This window comes from Papio anubis, chromosome 1, assembly GCF_008728515.1.
Source record: "Papio anubis isolate 15944 chromosome 1, Panubis1.0, whole genome shotgun sequence".
Lineage (NCBI taxonomy): Eukaryota > Metazoa > Chordata > Mammalia > Primates > Cercopithecidae > Papio > Papio anubis.
Window position 1 is genome coordinate 179,299,260 of NC_044976.1, and position 6,000 is coordinate 179,305,259.

The window sequence follows — 6,000 nt, forward strand, 5'->3', positions numbered from 1 at the left end:
AAACTGCTCTAAAAATAAAGTCAAATTTTAAAACATATTAGGCAAATAAATCACTAGTTTCTTATTGAAAGAAGGCAGAGTTGAGTCCTTTCTGTACCCTTCTTTCTTAAAAACAACAGGCAAACAATTAGAATAAGAAACGGCAAAATCAACTTTAGCTCAGAGAAACTAGATAACATCTGTAACCCACATGAAGACAGACAGCAGAGGGAGGAATGACAAATGACTCACCAGAGAGGATGGAAGCCAAACCTGAGCCCAAAGGGTGAGCAGGGAAGGGAGGGGTGGGGGTTAACTGAAAAGGGGCAAGTTCTTTGCCTCAAGAGTCCCTGAAAGGCTCAGGTACTGGAGGAATCAGCAGGAAGGTGGGCAAGAGGGATGCTGATGGAAGCAGGACTGTTTCAGAGCCTACTGAGAAGTGTTCACTTTACCCTTCCCTCCACTTCCCTAAGATACCATCTCTATGAACCCACAGATTCCTTCTCCTTTTCCTTTTCTGTAAACCTGAACCCTTCTAAAGGCTTTAGGTCTGGGAAAGCCAAAGCCAGGAAAATTTGCAGGCTACTTTTGTTTTTCTACTGTGTACAATCCTTGCCTGACAAAATAAGGTACAGAATCAGCTATTTGCTTGAAGGAAAGGAAATAGGAAATTTTAGGTAGAAAACACACACACACACACACATATTAATATTGCCAAATATCATCTAGCTACTTACACATAAATATTTTATGGCTTGTGCATTATCCATTTTTTAGTATTATACCTTATGCAGTATTTTCACCTTAAATAAATCTGGGGGGTAGAGCAGACATAATTATTCCCTACCATAGTGCAGATAAGGGGAATTGAGACACAGAAAGGTTATATGACTTGTCCGAGGTCAAACAACATGTTGCTGTCTAACCAGAACAACAGTCCTGGACTCTGGGCTCCAAGATCAGTATTTCAGCATTCAATGGTGAGTGCTTATTGCTCTTCAAAAATATGAGCAGACAGACAGAAAAAAAGAGAGAATATACTGTATGATGTCATTTATATACAATTCTAAAAAATGCAAACTAATCCATAGTGACAGAAAGCAGATCAGTTGTTGCCTGGGGCTAGGAGGGTGAGGAGGAGGGGAGCAGGGATTACACAGAGGCATGAGAGACTTTCGGGGTAGTGGATGTGCCCACTCTTTTGATTGTGATGATTTCACCAGGTGTTTGCCTATGTCAAAACTTGTCAAGTTGTCCATTTCAACCATGTTTACTGTATGTTGATTATCCCTCACTAAAGCTATTTTTTAAAATATGGGCATAAATGACTCACTTGCTGGGCCTTCCTGCCATAATCATTTCCACCTTTTTAACACTTACAGAACATCCAAATACATGCTAGACGTATAGAGGGAATATATGCAGAGGGGTACAATATCCCCCTGCCTTCATGGGGAAATGCTTAAAAGAGAGGGTTTCAAACGGGAAGTAAAGAGAACAGACATTTACCGAACATCAAACATATTATCTTTTTCGATCTTCACTAAGCTCCACATGACGGATATTATCATCATATCCATTTTCCTGGTAAGGACATTCTCAAGCCAGTAATAGCTGGGGTTTGAGGGAGCCAATAACTAACACCTCTGCTTTTCACTCACTTCCTGAGTTCAGAAACCTTTGACACAGGAGTCAGACATCTGATGATGAAAACATCAGCTTTATTACAGAAAAAGCTGGTTTTGAGGGCTTGGTTAAGAGCCACATGCTGCCAAATGGGTCTGCTAATAGATTCTCCTGATTGAACTTAATTCTCAAATTGCAGACTTCCTCGCAGGCTCCACTAAACTTACCGTAGAGTAGGAACTTGGGTCTCCTGGGGACAGGCCACTCCTGAAGAGAAGTGGGTATGTCTGGTTCCTCTTTCTCAACTCACCAAGCAATGAGTTGCTACTTGTATGGGGAGGGCTTACTAAATTTAGGGGGAAAGTTGGGGAGAGAGGCCACAATTATAACTTTAGGGCAACCCCTTCTCATGAAAACACAGGAATCAAAAAGAAGTGTTCCCTTGAATGGTTAAGTGAGATTCAGACCCAGATTCATGTGCCAAAGCATTTATTACATCCATGGTTTTCATTCTAAAAATTTTGTGCAAACTAATTCATGTGCACTGAGTCCTAAATTAAATGGACTAAGGGATATTGGATTTGAAGGAACACAGTGGTGAACTTTTTGCTAATGGGTAACTTTTTATATTCTTTCATTCATTTAAATGGTTTTTGTGCACCTACCCTGCAATAGCCCTGAGCCCATCACTAGGCAGGCCAGGATAAATGTTCTGGCCTCTCCCTGTCCTCCGGGAGTTGGAGGACTCATCAGCCATCTCCAGGTTTCAGCTCTGGCCTCAGCTTTCTTTTTCAGCACATATTCCGTTGACTGATTCCTTTTGTGCCTGCTGTAATCAACAAACAGGATTTCTCCTTGAGGCCTCGATACATGCACCCCACTCCCTTTCTCATCCCTTAACTTTACTTATACTGTTTCCTATACCTGGAATCCAGTTCAATTAAGCAAACATTTTTGAGCATCTGCTGTGTTAGAACTGTGAGAGGTAGAGCTACAAACAGGAATAATATCTAGCTACAGGATTCTGTAAAGCTTGGCCTTTAAATGTCTAAATCCTATCCATCCTTCAAGGTCCATTTCCTCCATGAAGTCTTCTTAGGTTTCTCAATCAGCTGTAATCACTGGTATTTGCCTCAATTGTAGCTTTGAATGATGCTTTCACCTGCTGACCAAGGACTCCTCAGCCACATGTGCCCAAGGGAGCACAATGGGAACATCCCATAATTCCATGACTCACCTCTATAGCCAGGTCCCTGAATATCAAGTATTTCGTTCCCTTCCCTAAAATGTTGCTGCCCAGCATACAATGTGCAGGAAAGGACACAATCCATGGATGACAAAGACCGCCACTTACTTGGCCTCTCCCTACACCTTGCTTGGCTACCTCCCCCCGAGTTCACCTTTGCCTCAGTGGCAAAGGAAGACCCTCCTCTTGCTATGGCTATTGGTCCTCTCTCTGTACCACTCTCCTGGCTTCCCACCACAGCCTCTGCACTTCAAGCTTGAATGAGCCTCAGCTGTAAATGCTCTCACCTCCCACTCCAACCCAGGACCTCAACCTTTCCAGTCCTTCCTTTCATTCCTTCCCATAGTCCTAACCCTTCCCTAGGAAGCCAGAGCTGCTCTGTCCTGGGCCCAGAGCCAGGTTATATTTTGATGCAACCCTAGGGACTCTTTGGGGTTTTTTCCAGGCTTAGACTTATCAAATGTCTTGCCAGACCAGGGAATATAGTCAGATCTATTTTTCTGCTGCCTATACAGGAGGGAGAAGTAGGAGAGGCCCCTTCTATTATTAGAGAAATTTTGGTTTGCAACAGAAATTCAACTCAAACCAGCATGAATAAAAGGGAGTTTTGGTGAGAATATTGGAACACCCCATGGAATCTATGAGCAGAAACAGTGAGCAGAACCCTAAGGAACACAGAAGCCCTGTCTTTCCTCCTCTTTTCAGTTTCTCTCCGTGCGCTACCTTTCTCTTTTCTTGCAGACAGTTCTCCGTTTACCAGTTCACATGCCAAAAAATGGTCAGTAGTTCCCACATTTACATCATCAGTCTTAACACAAAAACACCGAGAGGGAAATGAATCTATCCCTCAGCCTGGGGTCCAAAATTCCCAGGTAAGAGATGGATTGGCCCAGGTTAATCTGAACGTGCTCACTCTGGTCAAGGAGGCAAGATCGCATTATCAGAGCACAGCATTTCTGCTGCAACCATGTGGATGCAAGAGGGGAAGAGAAATTTTCTAGAGAGGGGTACTGGGGCCAAAATCCAAAAGGTGTCTCCCAAACCCTCTCATGGAGCAAATTTTAACAGCCACTTCTCTAGGAAGCTGGCCCCCCTCATTCTACATCTAGCCACCTAGATGATATTGCTGATAATATGCTATTTACAGTTGTATCTTCTGCACCACTCCCCACCCCTCCTTAATCTCCTGGAGGACAGGGCCATGCTTAAGGTTGTTTGTGCCCTTCAGTGCTTATCCAGTGCCTGCACTCAGCAGGTTCATCTCATGTCTGCTGAGAGAACATGATGCTTACATGTACCAAGAAATGCTCCGGGCCCTTGACACATTAACTCATCTAATCCTTGAAATAACCCTATGAGGTAGGGACATGTGAGGAGGGCGAGGAGGGTATGTAACTTGTCCAAAATCACACTGGTAGTCGGTGGCAGAGCCAGGATTCAAACCCAGGTGGTCTGGCACTCTGCTCTTGGCTCCTGGCCAGTAGACTTCGCTGCCCCTCCATCAGCTGTTTGGTGAATTTCTACTTTGATCCTCAGGTTTTCTCAAGAGAGCCAAATCTGTAGATGCACATAGGCAGTGGTGTTTCTGAATAAGAAGGGAAAATAGGAATCAGGAAGTACTTGGCCCTTCCAAGATAGAATTGGCTACTCTCTCTTTCATACCCATACCTTACCTGTGCACAGGTAGCACCTGAAACTTTTTCCTTCACTGATTTGTTTACGTGTCTGTTTTACATACATAACCAGTAGTGTTTGTTTTTAAACTTTATTTAATATAGTTTTATTTTAAATAAAAGTATTGCTGGGAAAGTGGTTTTAAGTTGTATATGTAGAAAAAAATAGTAAAATTATCTCTTATTCACCTCCCCTCTGCCCCACCTCCCTTTCCCCAGTGAAAACCACTTTCAACGTTAAGGTATTCAACTGGTACTTCCCCTATATTTCTAACTCACAGCGTATGTGGCTGTCTCTTGAGTCATTAATTTCAGACATTAGTTATAGACTTCCTATTATGGTAATGAAGATATTAAAATCATGTACATTTTCCTCTTTTCTGTTAGCTTCCTAGTCCCCCAATTTCTGGTTAACAAAGCTTTTGTAATTGTGATTATATAAATATTGTTTACTATTAAGCCGAGTAATATATCATAATTATCTGTACATTCTTGCATATTTTTTCTTTTTTCCTGGAGTTAGTAATTGCCTCTAATTTTTATTTGTTAGTTTTCTATCAGCACCTGACTAAGCCCTCCCATGTGCTCCCACTGCTCTGTGAAACATGGCTCAATAACATTTCCACATTGTCAAGTCTATCAGATTTTTTTTTTTGCCTCTGAGACATCTTTCCTGGAGCTCTTTGATGTCTTATTCAAGGTTGGCTGCTCTCTAGACTCGTTGTTGTCCTACCCTTCCTTTGTCTACTTCCTGAGAACTCCTTCCACCTTCCTCTTATCTCTCAAGTTCTGTCCTTCACTCCATCCTCTTTCTTGTTTTATGGACTTACATATTTTCTAGTGTAGCTTTCTAAGGATACACGGGAGATAATTTTTTTGAGACTTTTCTGACTGAAAATCTTCATTCTCTGCTCACTCTTGAGTTGGGTGACATAGAATTCCAGGTTGAAAATAATTTTCACCAGGTGTGGTGGCATTCACCTGTGATCCCAGCTACTCAGGAGGCTGAGGCAGGAAAATCACTTGAACATGAGAGGCAAGGGTTGAAGTGAGCTGAGATCACGCCACTGCACTCCAGCCTGGGTGACAGAGTGAGACTCTGTCTCAAAAAAAATTATTATTATTAAAAATATATATTTTATATATTATTTTATATTATTATATTTTTAATAATAATTATTATTATTATTTTCACTTAGAACCTTGTAAGTGTTCAATGTTACCATTGAGAAGACTGATGTCATTTCAATTTCTGTATATTGTTTGTGGTCTGTTCCCCAATCCCCCTCGATCCCCCGGTCTCTAAGTTCTTAGGACCTCCTCTGTATCCTAGGGTTCTGAATTTATAATGATGTCTGTTTTTATATTCAATATAAGCTGAATGCTTGGTAGCCTGGTCAGTGTGGAGACTGACACTTTGGGTATGGCTTGCTTAGAGCATTTCTTTGATTATTTCCTCCCCACTGTTTTTTTCTG